The sequence below is a fragment of the Eschrichtius robustus genome, chromosome 20, assembly GCF_028021215.1.
Source record: "Eschrichtius robustus isolate mEscRob2 chromosome 20, mEscRob2.pri, whole genome shotgun sequence".
Taxonomy (NCBI): Eukaryota; Metazoa; Chordata; class Mammalia; order Artiodactyla; family Eschrichtiidae; genus Eschrichtius; species Eschrichtius robustus.
The window spans coordinates 9,176,209-9,191,753 of NC_090843.1; positions in this window are offsets into that span (position 1 = coordinate 9,176,209).

Here is a 15,545-nt window from a genome sequence, read left to right on the forward strand (position 1 = left end):
AGTTAGTGGAAGATTGGTTCGATGGGCACATTAGTTGTTGATTCGGGGAAAGGGCCACACAGCTCATCTTTCCAGGCCTGGGGACAGTGTCTGGGGATCCTGAGTCCATGGCCTCATCTGTCTTCTGAGTATGGGGGAGGGGGACTTAGGGTCTCACCTGACAAACATCCCCGAAATGAACAGGAAGTCGGGGCTGCGCCCAGGGTCCCCCTGGAGGCTCTGCTCTGCCGGCTTCCTGATCTTTCCTTCCCTTTCTGCTCCCAGCTCTCCTGCCCTCTTCCTGCTCCCTCTTGCTCTGTCTCCATCTCTCTCTCTCTCTCTCTCTCTCTCTCCCGTCCAGGACCACCCATAGACCTCTCCTCAACACTGTGTGTGTGTGTATGTGTGTGTGTGCAGTCAGCCGCAGTGCCCACTGCTGGAAGATTCTGGATGCTGCTGACCCCACCCCAGTCACTCACCTGCAGTGGTCGGGACTCAGGCTTAAGCCTCCTCCAGGCCCCTTCCTGTGCCCCGCACCCTGCCCCCTAGGGGCTGACTCTGCCCCCTCCATCTTCCGGCTCTGCGCTGGAGCTGCAGCCCTGCAGCGCCCTGTGCCGTGTGCTTCAACAGCCTTCCAAGCGCCATGAAAGATTCATGAGGGCAAGTGTGTGTATGTGTCCGGGTGTGTGTGTGTGTTTGTGTGTGTGTGTGTGTAAAGGCTGGTGCCAGGCTCTGAGCTGGAGGGGAGGGGGGCGGGCAGGCAGGGAGGGCGAGCCCTGGCCATGGGCGGGGAGCTGGGAAGGGCAGCCTGGCACCAGCGCTGGCCACAGAGGAGGGTGCCTCACCATGGTGCCCCCAAAGTCAGCACATTGCTGCCAAGGGAAGGGGGGAGGGGCGCAGGTGTTCCATCTGCGCAGGCACGAGATCTATGTCTTGAATGGCCTTGGCAAGATGTTGACGGCTGTCTTGGAGGCAGTGCCTGGGCAGCCACTGCCTTTTGAAGGGGTTGCTCCCTAAATGCCACTTAAAGGTTTAGCGAGACAGCATGGGCCGTCACCCAAACACCTGCGTGTGTCTGTAAAAACGCAGCTCTCTCGAGGATGTGCTGAAGGTGGAGAGATTAAAGTGAGTGGGTGGGTGCTGCTCCAGGAATAGGGAACCTAGAAAAGGACATGCGTTCCAGAACCTTCCATGCCGGATTCAGGGGGCCGTGATGACAAATGACAGTGCCGCAGAATGGCCCTCCCCGTCTCCTGGCTTCCTCATCCCGCAGCGGCCACCCCCCACCCTCAGCAAGACCCCAGGCAGAGGCTGGTGAGGACGAGTGCTCTGGCACTTGCCGGGTGGGGGTCTGCCCTCCCCTTTGGCTGGCCTGTGTGGCTGGTCTGAGAGGCTGGCCCTGAGCAGGGAAGCAGCGGGAGGGAGCCCAAGGCCGGAGCCACCAAGGTCTGACTCAGGTGCTAAGGCTAATTTGTGCGATGCTCCTAAACACATCCCTTCACTCCTTCTGTGAAGGGACACAGTCGCCCCAAGTGACATGAGCCATTCCTTCCCACCCCGATAGTCCACAGCTCCATGGAATCTGGGATCAGTGGAGCAGGCACGTGGCACCAGGGCCCCCCGGGGCCACAGGGGGTGGTGGGACGCTGCCCTGCATCCCTGGAGAAGGGTCTCCGTGGGCTTCCCCCAAGCTAGGGGCTTTGCGGGCTCTCAGCAGAAGTTATCTCATCATTATTGTTAATTGCGATAACGAGAATAATAGTAATCATCCTAATCAGAGCCTGGCCGAGTGGGACGGTGGCTGCATTAAGGGAAGCATTGACACTGAGGAGAGGATAGTCTTAGAAACGAGAGGCATTCCCCAGGCTCCAGACCGCTGGGGAAGTGACTGGGGAGGAAACAAACCCCGCGACCTGGGCTGTAACCGGTGGCCATGGGTTGACACCCGTGCCGGGAGGCCCTAGTGATGGCACCAGTAAACAGGAGGACTTCCTGTCTGGGCTCAGGAGCCGGGGACCTGTGCTGGGCCTTGATCTTATTACTAGAAGCCCCAGGTGCCATGGAATCCCCAAGAGCAGCCATCCCGCTGCACCCCCGGGAGCACACCCCCTGCTGGCTTCTGCCCTGGACACCTGTTTGCAAAAGAGATTCTAACAAACTACAGTTTCCCCATTTGGTGGTGGAGAGAGGGAGGCAGGTAAGGATGGGGAGGGAGAGAAGGGAGGTCAGAGAAACTGTTCTGCGGACAAAGTCCGGTTGCTGGAGGGGAAGTTTCGCTTACGCAGGGAGTGGGCTGGTTTTCCGGTGCCTCGCAGACCCTGCGGGCAGAGCTGTGCCAGCCCTCAGGGAGGGTGAGAGCAGGGCTGGCTAGTGTCGGGCAGCAGGTGGTGTGGTCTCTCCGCCTCCTTCTGCCCGGTCGCTGCTCCTGCTTCCTGCTACCCGGCCGGCCCAGCAGGAGGGCGCTGCCCTCAGCAGCTCTGCCCTAGAGCCCGGCCTGGCCCAGTGACATCCGTCCCAAGTGCCCAAGACAGAAAGCTGATGGGTGCAACCTGGGTCCAGTTCATCCCTCTCCCAGGCGCCTGTGGCCAGGGGGAGTCACACAGAATCCACGTGGGGTAAGCAGTTAAAGGGTGGGCCCCCGGCATTATGGGCTGGGCTGTTATCCTCAAAGGTGTCTGCTACGTGTCACATCCTACGAGACGTGGAAGGAGGAGTGTGGTCCAAGAGGCAGAGGGAAGTCTTACCGGAGGCAGTGGGGGGCCTTTGGGGGAAAATGAGGGGCGGCCGGGGGAAGATGAGATGAGTTCTGTGGCCTCGGGACCCTGGGAGGGCAGGGAAGGGAGAGAAGGTGGCACTGGGGAAACAGGCTTTAGCTTGAGGTCAGGAGGCTTCTAGTAACTAGGTGAGCTGAGCCGACTCTCGTGGAAGGGCTGCCTCGGCGACGCTGGGTCCTGCACCACAGCAAACGCTCGGGTGAACTCACGCCCACCTGCCAGGAACACTGAACAGCAGGGTCCCACGTGGCCTCTGTATGGGTCAGGGGTCTCCAGAGAAACAGAACAACAGGAGAGAGAGAGAGAGACAGACAGAGATGAGAGAGAGATTGATTTATTATAAGGAATTGGCTCCCACAGTTATGGGCACCGGGAAGTCCCACCATCTGCCATCTGCAAACCAGAGCCCTAGAAAAGCCAGTGGCGTAAGTTCCAACCTGAGGGCAGGAGGAGACGTGTATCCCAGCTCAACAGTCAAGCAGAGAGAACTCTCCCTTCCTCCACCTTTCTGCTCTACTCAAGCCCTCGACGGATTAGGTGATGCCCGCCCAAGCTGGGGAAGGCAGTCCGCTTTACCCAGTCCACCAGTTCACATGCTAATCTCTTCTAGAAACACCCTCACAGAAACCCCCAGAAATAACTTTTCACCAGCTCTCTGGGTGCCCCATGACCCAGTCCAGTAGACACATACAGTCAACCATCACAGCCTCTTTGGGCCGCTGCATGGCAACCCTGGGTCCTTCATGGTCCTCACAACCCCACGTGACCAGACTCCTGTTCATCCCTCCCGCATCCTCCCTCCAGGCCCTCAGCATCCCTCAGGGCCACATTCTCTCCCTTCCAGGGCTGGGCACCTGCTGGTCCCTCCGCCTTGCTCCTACCCACCCTTCACTTTTCATGGTAAGCATCACCTCTTCCAGGGAGCCTCAACTGTTAGGGTCAGAGACCACCCTCTCCTCACCATACCGAACTCTCTCAGGGCGATTTGCAAACTGAGATGAAGGAAAGGAACCAGCAGCTGTGAAACACTGCAGGGGTGGGAGGTGGGACAGTCTAGACAGCGTGGGAGGGTGGCCAGCTCCCTCAGGGCACGGGGCGCTAACACGGCATCCAGGAAAATCAAAATTGTATTTTCAATCCTCCTTTATCAACATGTTACATGATCCTGAAATCATTTAATAAAAGGACAGCAAGATGCAAAGTCCAACTCCAGCGCCTGAGCAGCTTTCAGAAGACTGAGTCCCCCGGTCCACCCAGCCTACCTCCCCGGGCAGGTGGCCACATTGCTGGCCAGAGAAGGGAGTGACAGCTGAGTCCCCGCCGAGCCTCCTCTGCCTGCAGTTGCATCATGACTGAGCCCTGGGTGCCAGCAGGGAGGGGAGACGGAGGAGGAGGAGGCCACAGAGGGAAGGAGGGAGTCGGGGAGGCTGGGGGGTGCGTGCGGGGATAGAGCTCTGCTTCTCATTCCCCGGGGAGGCCGGGATGCTGACGTATGCAGTCAACCCAAATCTAATCTCAGAAAGGAACAATGAAAAAAAAAAAGGCTGACCCAACTCCCAGGCTTTTGCATTTTCTGCTTTGAGATCCGCAAGGAATCCGGACATTTGAGGAGTGGTCCCCTGGTAGAGGCCCTGCACCAGCACAACTCCTCGCTCTGAGAGCCTGGCTGGACTCCAGGAAGAAGCGCCCACCCCAGGGAGGCCCCCAAAGCCAGCCAGGCCCCGGGCAGAATAGGCCAGTCTCCCTGGGTCCCTCCTCGGCTCTGTCCTCTGCCCCTTCCCGCCTCAAAAGAAGTGATGGGCTCCTCCCAGCCGTCTCCCCGTCCCACCTCCGCATGGGCCCCTCCAGGTCTAACTGGACCAATTATGATCCTTGGTGAGCAGAAAGCACTCATGGTGGGGACCCCCATCTGAGCCCCAGGCATCCGGCCCCTGCTGAGCGCTCTGCTGCGCCGACCTTCTGCCCCCGTGAGCGTGGGAGCCGTGGCAGGCCAGGCACAGGCCACGCCAAGGAGCCCATCCTGGGGCATCATTGCAGGCACTTTCACCCCTCCCGTTTCTGTCTTGCCAACAATTCCCATCGGGTCTCTCTGCTTACTGTCCTGTCTGCTTCTGTCTTATGTCACTGCTGTCCAAGAGGGATGGGGAAGCAGGAGTTGTTGGCTTTGTTGAACATGGAACGTAGATTCCCAAGGGCCAGTGTGTGGCCTGATCCCTGGGGGCTGTGCAGTCTTTTTTTTTTTTTTTTTTTTTAATTAATTTATTTATTTTTGGCTGTGTTGGGTCTTCGTTTCTGTGCGAGGGCTTTCTCTAGTTGCGGCAAGCGGGGGCCACTCTTCATCGCGGTGCGCGGGACTCTCTTGTTGCGGAGCACAGGCTCCAGACGCGCAGGCTCAGTAGTTGTGGCTCACGGGCCTAGTTGCTCCGCGGCATGTGGGATCTTCCCAGACCAGGGCTCGAACCCGTGTGCCCTGCATCGGCAGGCAGATTCTCAACCACTGCGCCACCAGGGAAGCCCGGGGCTGCAGTCTTAATGCAGAGACCAAGATCCACCCACGTAACATGTACGGGTAGACGGAATAAATAACACCCATCTCAGGGTTATTTTTCAGATGCAGATACATGCGGTTACGAATAATCAAATACAAATTGATTTTAAACCACTACTGAATTCAAAGTAGCTTTTTGTCCTTGTGAGTTTTCTCAACCAATGAATCCTAAAAATAAAAGCACCAGAATGTGAAGATCCTCAAAGAGTCTGACATTAAAATGCAGCTCACAGACTCGAAAAGATGGGGCACCTCTACTCCATGGCAGATCCTTACTTTTTGCTGAAGAAAATACAGTTCAGGTAGGTTAAGAACCTTCACCAGGGTCACACGGCTTATGAGGATGATGGTGCCTGGACCAACCCAGGTTCTGACCTCAGACCAGGGAATTTTAATCCCTCTGAATCTCCATTCCTCTTCTGTAAAATGGGATTGTTGCAAGGATTCAGTGGAAGGATCCGGGCACAGGGGTTGACACGGTGTCCAGCGCATAGTAGGCACTCGATGAGTGATGAAGATCATTACCATTATTATTATCACTATTGTTATTATAACCTGCAGATTTGTGCATACTCCCCCTGCTTCTAAGACACACTCACCCTGTGAATCACTGGCCACACACACACATCGGAGTTGGGTGCAATGTGGTCAGGTAGTATGGTCCCCTTTAATGCTACCCATCCCTACCTGCATGTGGGAGCTGAGAAATAAACATCTCTCAGCACAGAGCCCTGGCTGTGAGCTCCATAGCAACCAGTACTTTTCCTACCACGGCTCTGCTCTTTCTGAATTGCCTTCACCTGTGTACAAGTCTGTGTCCCACAACAAAGAGCAAGCAAAGTGGGACTGAGAACCAGGTGAAGAGTTCACTGGTTACCACTAGTGCTTAACAGAGTAATCAATCAATGGGTCGATGGATAGATGGTAGAAAGATGGATGGATGGATGGGTAGGTCAGTGGATGGAAGGATGGTAGATGACGGATGGAAAGATGGATGGATGCATGCATGCATGCATGCATGCATGGATGGATGGATAGATGGATGTGGATGGGTGGGTAGGTGGACGGGTGGATAGACAAATGGATGGACCATTTTCTCAAGATACTTCCTGGAACTGAAGAGAGAAAAGGGTTAAGCAAGAGGGTGAAGAAACCAGGCACAGTACTTCAGGTAGACTCCAGATGACATTTCCAGAGAAATGGAACACCATGAACAGCTGCCCAGAATTCCAGCATCTGTGTCCACTCTCACAGGTCAGCACTGCCTTGGAGATAAGGATTGGGGGGCAGGTGGGGGACAGAAAGAACCCATGGAACCTCATCCCGTGCCAGGAGCGAACCACCTTCTGCCCTGAGCAGTGGAAGGCACATGCAGAGAAGGCCAGGCCTGCTTGGCCAGGGAAGGAAGGAGGGACTTGAATGGTGGCTGAAACAACACAGCAGTTGGAAGAAGGGGTTTTCTCTGAAGAGGAACTCCAGGCTCTGGCCCTGGATGAAGGTGGAAGGTCGAGGGTGGGCCTCTCCCATCCCCAGCCCAAGGCCAAGGGCAAACGTCTGGGGCTGTGGAACTGGCCCCATGGCTGCTGCTCCCACGTGGGGAGGGAGTGGGCAGCTGCCTGTAAGCTCATCTTGCTTTCATCTATTTATAACCCGGGCTGCTTGTTTTATTTATTTGTTTTCTGGCTCCTGCATCCCAAGATCCTGTGTGCTTTGTTCTTCTGGAAGGAACACAGCTTCATGGCCTTGGACACTGCCTCCACCTGGGACCCGCACCTTGGTGTGACAACAGAAAGCCACCCACACACTCACACACTCACGTGTGCATACCCACAAGGTGACCACTCTCGGGTCTGGGTCCTCCCCTCCCTCCCCTCTCTCGAGCCCGCCCCATCACTCCGAGCCCTAGCCCCTCATCCACCTCAGCTGACCAATGCAAACCTTGTCTTACATAAAAACTTGTCTCTGAAATGTCCACACTGGCGTCTGATTTTGAAAATCAAATGCCTTTAAGGACTGAAGTTTCAGGTCCTTCTGCAGAGGAAACCCTGGAGCAGGTCTTGGAGTAAAGTTAGAAATTCTTTTTGTAAGCAAAGGCCTGGCTGTCCATCATCTGCTGGGAACCCATGGTGGGAACTCAGAGTTTCATCGTCACCTCTTAGAAACAGTCCATTTTGCGAGCGAATGGGTTTGGGGCCTCGAGTTTTTCCTGCCAGCCCAAAGGGGTCAGTTTTATGGGTTCATGTCCGGGCTCACTGGGGCACCTGGGAGCCAGCCCCCCTGTCTCTCCCCTGGTCCCCTCAGAGCAGGTCGCGGGCGGGTTTGCCTGACGCAGCGCGGGCTCTCCACCCTTTAGCGATGCCTGGGCAGGACCTGGTCCCCGCACACCTGGGGCTGTCACTCCCTTGGGGAGGGAACAGCAAAGAAGGGACCCTGCCACCGTCAGCAGGGGTGTTGGGGAGAGGCGGGCCCCTCTGGCTCCCCGGGGAACGCCGGTGGGAGTGAGTCCTACTTGAGGTGGGCACCTTGGGAACCCCTCTCGCCTCCACCGGGCAGACTCGGACCAGGTCCGGCTGTTGTCAAAATAAAAAGATGCAGTTGTTCTAGAAATGTCATGGATGTCCTTCGTTAGTACTGGACCAGTAGGGCTGTGCGGAAAACCTCACCAGGTGAGAAGCTGAGGCTGAACCTAAAAAGTCCGCGTGAAGTAGGGGCCATGGTGATAGTGCTGGGCAGGGGTGAGCAGACCCAGGCTTGCCTCCCCCCCCCCCCCCGCCCACTAACCGCTGGTGGCTTGTACAGCATGTGACAGTCTCTGTGCCTTGGTTTCTGCATCTGTAAAGGAATGGGAGAAGGCTGGACGAGGGTAGCTCCAAGGCCTTCTGAACCTCAGAGTGACGCATGCCGGGTCCCCTCAGTAGCCGTCTGTGCCAGAAGGAGGGGCAGCGGACTGTCTGAGGAGCAGCACGGGGCGGGCCTGGAGCCGCCCACCGCCGTCCGCTCAGCCTCCCCTCCAGAGACCACCTGCCTTCTCCGGGCCCACCTCCAGCCCCCTGAGACTCTCAGCCACAGCCGCCTCCCAGCCCGCCTGGGAGAAGGGCTTCGAAGCTCCTGGCAGGTGGGGGAAGCTTAAAGAACGTCACAAAGATAAGCAGGACTCCTGGGTACCAGAGGGGAAAGACACCAAATCCTAAGGCCAGCCGGGAAGTGGACACCTGTCACCCCACTCCTCACCTAGCTGGGTGCCGGTGGGGTCCACGCTGGCAGGTCCCCATGCGTTCCGCTGGCCGGGCCGGTATGGGGGTCTCAAGATGACGGTGGATGGTCTTGAGGGTCTGAGCTGCAGGACGCATGGAGGCCAGGCTGTCCCCTGAGAATTCCCTGGAGCAGGTCAGTGAAGGCGACATCCAGCCCCTCCACTGCTCTGGGCCCCGAGGAGACAGATGACTGCCCCTGAGGCCCTCCCAGGTCACGAAGACCCTCGCATCTTCTCGTCTGTGGATGGACAAGCACAGACACATCCACAGGTGCAGGTGACCCAGGGACCCCTGTAGTGGCTGTCCAGGTAGGGGACCTGCCAGGGTGGGAGGGTGTTCAAATCTGGCCAGTGAGCCACTGAGACTCAAAGACCCTGGCAGAGGCGTCCTAGGCGGGGAGGTGGAAGGGGCAGTTTGCTCTGGACGGTCAGGGAAGGATTGGGGTGAGCGGTGGCAGCATTGCGGGTGGTATTTAAGGCATTTATACAATAAGCAGGCTTGTTTTTCCTTATGTCCGCTTACTGAGACCCATAGTTCTGTGTGCACACGCATGTGTGTGACCTACGTGCTTTAGATCATTTCTTTCTCTGCAGAGAAGAAAAATACCAAGATAAACAATCACCCGAGCTTGGCCCCCTCTGGCCAGATCTCCCACTAAAACAATGAAATGCCCAGAGAGCCACCGCTCCCCACCTACCACCCACCCAAGTCTCCCAGGGCCCCCTCCCCACTCCCTTGGAGGAGAGCTCTGCCAGCCTGACAGCCAGGCCCAGGCCGGACCCTGCACACGGAACGGCCAGTGCTATGAGGGCGGATTTCTCCTTTTTCTGGCTGTGACGCTCAAAGAGGCCTCTTTGGGGACCAGCCAGCTGCAGCCAGGTAGATCTAGCAGCTGAGCCTACACAAAAGGGTCCTGAAGGAGAGCTGTCCAGTGCATGTCCCTCCAGGCCTTTTTCCATTATTGTTAAATGACAGTGTGTTCTAGAGGTTAAGAGCCAGGACTTTGGCTCTGATAGGGCTGGGTTCAAATTCTGCTCTGACACTTCTTAGCTGTGTGACTTGGGGCAAGTTACTTAACCTCTCTGTGCCCCATTGTCTTCGGTCTATGGAATGATGATAATGTCACTATCACCTCCCTGGGTGGACAGGACGGGAGGACATGTAAAGCAACCAGCACGCTGCCCAACACAGATAAGGTATCAATGATGAAGATATTATTGCCGTTTTTATTTACAGCTTACTATTTAGTGAACAATATCATTCTATTTACAGCAAACTGCACCTAATAGATGACCTGGACCCAATGCCAGCTTCCAGCCCCGTCCAGTAAGTGCACTCAGCCTGCCTTGAAGTAGGGCTAAGGGGACTCAAGGCCTCCGCCCTGGCCTGGCCCACCCCTCATCTTCTTCCTCCAAATCCTCAGGCACTGTTGCACATCCACGCTGGGCTGGGTGTTCCCTGCACGGCCTCCACCTGCAGTTTCCCAGATTCAGACATGCCTTCCACCTGCAGTTTCCCAGATTCAGACATGCCTTCCTCAGGGCACGCACTGAAGCTAAAGAGGTAAGTCTTTCTGGGGCTGCCCACATCCCCCTGGATGGGCTGCCCCTCCCTGGGAAGAGGGAAGGAAACGCTTGCCAGACCTCTAGTCCCTCTTTCTCCATTTACTATTGAGCCCAGAGAGGGTAAGCCACTTGCCCCGAGACATACAGCAAAGCAGTGGCAGAAGATTCTCAGGGTTCTGAGTTCCAGCCTTTGATCTTCTCCACCAGACTAGCTTATAACGGAACTGCTTCATGTCCTGGGGACACGGAGGGTAAAATGAGCCCTCAGAAAATAGTAAAGGCCCCCTCCTCCCTCCTGAGGCCTCCTGAGAGCTGCTCACACATTTCCTGCTGTCTTCATTCTGTGGTCAAAAGCTCATCTCTCTTCTCCACCTGCAGGAAGAGAAGCTGCTCTGCTGGAGAAGACATTAAACCGAGCCGGGGACGGGGGAGGGCATGGGGGGACAGGGCACTGGGAGAGCTGACAACCTCGCTGAGCAGCCCCAAAAGCCACCAACCACCTCCGTCCTCAGCCTGGAGCCCGGGGTCCTGGGCCAAGCACCTAGGGTGTTGGGCAGGCCTGCTTCTCCCGGCCCGCGCAGGGCCCCAGGGAGCTCTGGCGTTGCCTTCACTCCCCAGAGGCCTTGGGCATCCCGGGGTGGGGGAAGCTCCTCTCTGCTCAGCAGGCAGCCTCTCGGCAGTCTGGGAGCCTGCACAGCCTCAGACGACCGTCAGCAGATAAAAATAACTGCGTGGATCCCTCCCCCTCTCCACATCCCTGGACCTTCTGTGGTTCCAAGCCCTGCAGGGGAAGCTCAGGATGCATGGCCGCAGCTCTGAGTTGGGGAGATAGGCAGGTCAGAGGCACCTAGGGCACCAACTCCCTCACTTCTCTTCCTTGGACCAGTGAGAAGACAGAAGGCTCATTAGCCAGAAGCTGTTTCAGGGTTGTACTCTTATTTGAGCCCTGCAATAGCCCCTTGGGGGAGGCCAGGGCGGGTGTACCCATCCTGCCTGTCAAGTGAAGCGATGGCGTGGGTGCTGCCCCGGCACCCTGTCCTGCGCACACCAGGGCCTGAGGCAGGTGCCAGCAGCATCGATTCTCTCCTCACTGTCCTTCCTCCAGGAGAAGGTCAGCCAACTGAGCACCTGGGCAGGGGTGATGGAAGCACTTATAAAGAACATTAGAGAAACAGGTGGAGCCCCATCTTACCAGCTGAGGGGTTGGTTAAAGGAGCGCTCAGGTTTGCATGGAATCAGGGCTGCCTTCCTGGAAGAGGAGGACTGTGAGCCAGGTTTGGAAGGACAGGCTCCACGACTAACCTCACTCCTGGCATTAGAGTGTGTACACAGTGCCGCCCGCCCGCTTGCTTGGCAGGGCAGCCTCCTGCCGGATGCCGTTCTGTGTCCACCAAGAGTTGCTGTCACCTCCAAGGGATCCAACACAAACCGGGCTGGGGCCTGTGTTTGGGGTGACTCTAGGGTGTATCTGAGTGTCATGGGTGAGAAGATGAAACGGCAGTCTTTTCCACTGACTCATTGTCGCTTTTCCATTGTGACCTTCTCGTTGCCCCGAGCAGTTTTGAGACTCCAGGAGCCGGGCCTATCAGAAGCCGCAGGTGGGTGGAGCCGCCTCCTGCCCGCAGCAGCTGGGCATGGGAGAAAACCAGGGCCTTCCCGGGACTGGGCACCCCCTCCCTATGGCCTCTGCTGGCAGCGTGGATTCCCGAATAATCTCTGGGTCCCAGATCCATGGCTCAGGGGAGGAGAAGCTGTCCACAAGCACCACCGGCCTCTGCGTACACACACACACACACACACACACACACACACACACACACACGCACGCACAAGTCTGGGCGGGAGGCCCTCCTTGGCTGAGGAAAAAGGGAAGGGCAGACACCATGTCTGGGAGTCATATCAGCCAGGAGCCCCCATAAGAGCAGCAAACTAAGTCCCAGGTGCTGGGTGGACCTCATTTAAGTCTGGAAAAAAAGGGGATTCCGAGGAGGGCCAAAGCAGGCAGCCAGCTACAGGGCTAGGAGCCCACAGAGCCCGCTGTACAGACCAGGAAGCTCCGCAGGCCGGGCCCCGGATGCCAGGGAGGCTGGGTCCCTGGGGAGGGCCCTGGGGAGGCCTGGGGGACGCTCCCGGCCCACAGCACTTTCCTTAGGGATGTTTAGCCTCTCAGAGCTGTTTCCTAATTATCAGGTAAGGAGACGGTGTCCAGACTTGAAGCCAACTGGCCCACTTGGGAACCCTCTTGCCCCATCAGCTTTGGACTTTACAGCCCGCAGGCCTCTCGATGGAGGAGGGTGTCACCTCCACCTGAAAGGCCTTTCTGAGAAGAGCCAGGGACAACCAGCTGTCTGCACGAGGAGAATGGAAACAATCGCCCAGATTGCGCAAGCCCACAAGTCCACTCTGTCTCCATCACCTGTCCTTGGGCTGAGCGCCGTGACCATTGGCCCATTAGGCCCCCTCCCAGGCTGTCTGTGAACTTCTGTGAGCCCAGCCCTTACAACGAAGCCCATTGTCTTTCTTTAAAAAGCAATAGTAGGGACTTCGCTGGCGGTCCAGTGGTTAAGACTGCGCTTCCACTGCAGGGGGCACAGGTTTGATCCCTGGTCAGGGAGCTAAGATCCCGCGTGCCGGGCAACGCAGCCAAAAAAAAAGAAAAAAAGAAAAGCAATAGTCATGGATAAACATCATATTTAATCTGTGGTCCATCCAGACAATGGAATATTATTCAGAGATTAAAAGAAATGACCTATCAAGTCATGAAAATACATGGAAGAAACTTAAATGCATGTTGCTAAGTGAAAGAAGCCAGTCTGAAAAGGCTACAGACTGATTCCAAATATACGATGTTCTGGAAAAGGCAACACTATGGAGACAGTAAAAAGGTCAGTGGTCACCAGGGGTTAGCAGGGAGGGAGGGATGAATAGACAAAATACAGATAATTTTTAGGGCAGTGAAACTATTCTGTATGATACTGTAAGGGTGGGTACATTTGTCACACAAATACCATCTGTTTGTCAAAACCTGTAGAATGTACAACAGCCAGGGAACCTTAATGTAAACACTGGACTCTAGTTAATAATGCTGTATCAATATTGGTTCAGTTATAACAAGCGTACCACACTAACGTAAGATGCCAATAATAAGGGAAACTGTGTCTGTCTGTCTGTCTGTCTGTATGTCTGTCTGTGTGCTGGGAGTAGGAGGTCCATGAGAGGTCTCTTTACTCACAGTTCAATTTTTCTGTAAACCTAAAACTGCTCTTTTAAAAAGTTTATTAATTAAATAATAATAACAAATTTACCTGCAGCACATGTTTTGTTATGTTCCTGTATTAACTATATTTTCTTATTTTCTATATATATATATATATATATTTTTTTTTTTTTTTTTCTATATTCTTGATGCTCTGGCATCCAGGGCCTTGCTAACCCTGGAGGGCCTGCCCCTCCCAGGGCGGGCTAATTCCTGGAGATAGTTTCCAGGGAGCCCGTCTTTCATGTACAAACCAACCAGCCCAGAGCCCACATCCCCCTCCTCTATGGAGCTCTCACACTCAGGGCCACTATCCACCTGCCCTAATCACCCTAGTACCAGGTGCCTGACACCTCGGGGCAGCACCTGTGCCCAGGGCCCTCTGCAGTTATTCAAAGTAGCCAATCCTAAGCCTGCTCACCAGGCCTCACCTGTTCCTTCCCACGGAAAGCACAACACACGCTCTTGCCCACATTTTTCCACTCCCCTGCCTCCTGACCAACCTCGGTGCTTCCCTGTGTGGCCCTGCGTGGCGTAGAGTGCCCCTTCCTCCTGGGAACTGTGAGTAACAGACTCTCTTTTTGGTGGCAGTCAGCTCCTAATCTGTTGGGCTCTCCATCCTTGAATAATAAGAAAGCCTACATCTTAAAGCAGTGCCGAGCCGGGGACCAGCACACTGTAAGGCCGTGGACAGTGTATCCACCAGGACTCCAGTTGCAAACGTGACCTTGGCTTAGTTTCCAGAGCAGTACCAATAGACCCTAAACAGAAAGCAGCTTCAACCTGCAGGGTAATAATAAGACCCACGCTCTCTGGAGCTCCTGGGAGGTGGAAGCAGGGGTGGAGTTCCCCCCGCTTCATTTCCCAGGTGAGTAAACTGAGGCCCAGATCTGGGAGGATTTGCCCAAGGTCTCCAAGCTAGTTGGCGGCCCAGCTTGCACTAGGTCTGTGTGGGAAACCACAGAAGCCAAGTGTGGTTGTGTGTCCCCGTGGCTGCCATGCCCCTGGGTGGGTGAGGGTCGGTCCCTTCTGCCAACACTGCTGCTGGGTTCCATTCAAGCTCCTGGAGGCCCCACCCACGGAACAGAAGGCAGGTCCCAGGGCATCTCACTCCCCTTCCCGCTCCCCAGTGTCCTGGCTTCCCCTGGCCCCGGGCACCTCCTAGAGCCCCAGCCCTTGAGTTCGGGAGGTCCCGAGGCACACAGGTGGGGTCTTAGCGTTGACACGTAGGAGGACCCTCTGTGCTCACAGCCAGCCTCCCCTTCCTCACCCTGTGGAAGCAGCAAAGCCAAGAGATCCTCTCAGCAGAGCAGCCTGAGAAAGCGGCTGGCTCTTGGGGGCTGTCGGCAGCTGTGTGCCGCCCAAAACTGAATTCAGGGACACCTCCAGAGCCGAGATGAGGCCGGCCAGAGGGGACAGAAAATGGGACCAGGCTGTAATGTAATTACATCAGATAATGGGATGTATTAGGTAATGGCCTGAACCCCAGTGGGCCTGTGGAAGTGGGGTCTGGGGCCCAGGTCATGTGTGTATGTGTGTGCATGTGCGTGTGTGTGTGTCTAGAGGTGGGCGGGGCTCTCCTTAAGAGTGTTCTTAAGCAGATCTGGTGACGTTATCAAGAAATACTCAGAGGGACTTCCCTGGTGGCACAGTGGTTAAGAATCCACCTGCCAATGCAGTGGACACAGGTTCGAGCCCTGGTCCGGGGAGATCCCACGTGCCGCAGAGCAACTAAGCCCATGCACCACAGCTACTGAGCCTGCGCTCTAGAGCCCGCGAGCCACAGCTACTGAGCCTGCGTGCCACAACTACTGAAGCCCACGCGCCTAGAGCCCGTGCTCTGCAACAAGAGAAGCCACCTCAATGAGAAGCTCGCGCACCGCAACGAAGAGTAGCCCCTGCTCGCTGCAACTAGAGAAAGCCCGCGCGCAGCAACAAAGACCCAACACAGCCAAAAGTAAAATAAATAAATTAAAAATTAAATTAAATTAAATTAAATTAAATTAAAAATTAAAAAAAAAGAAGTACTCAGATGAGCCGCAGGAAAAATAAATAAATAACCATTTAAATAAACAGCAAGACTAGGCAGGAACAATCTTTGGAGAGAAAATTGTTGAGGAAAGACTGTGAGCGATGGAAAGTGATAAATTTCACGTCACTCTGAAAATT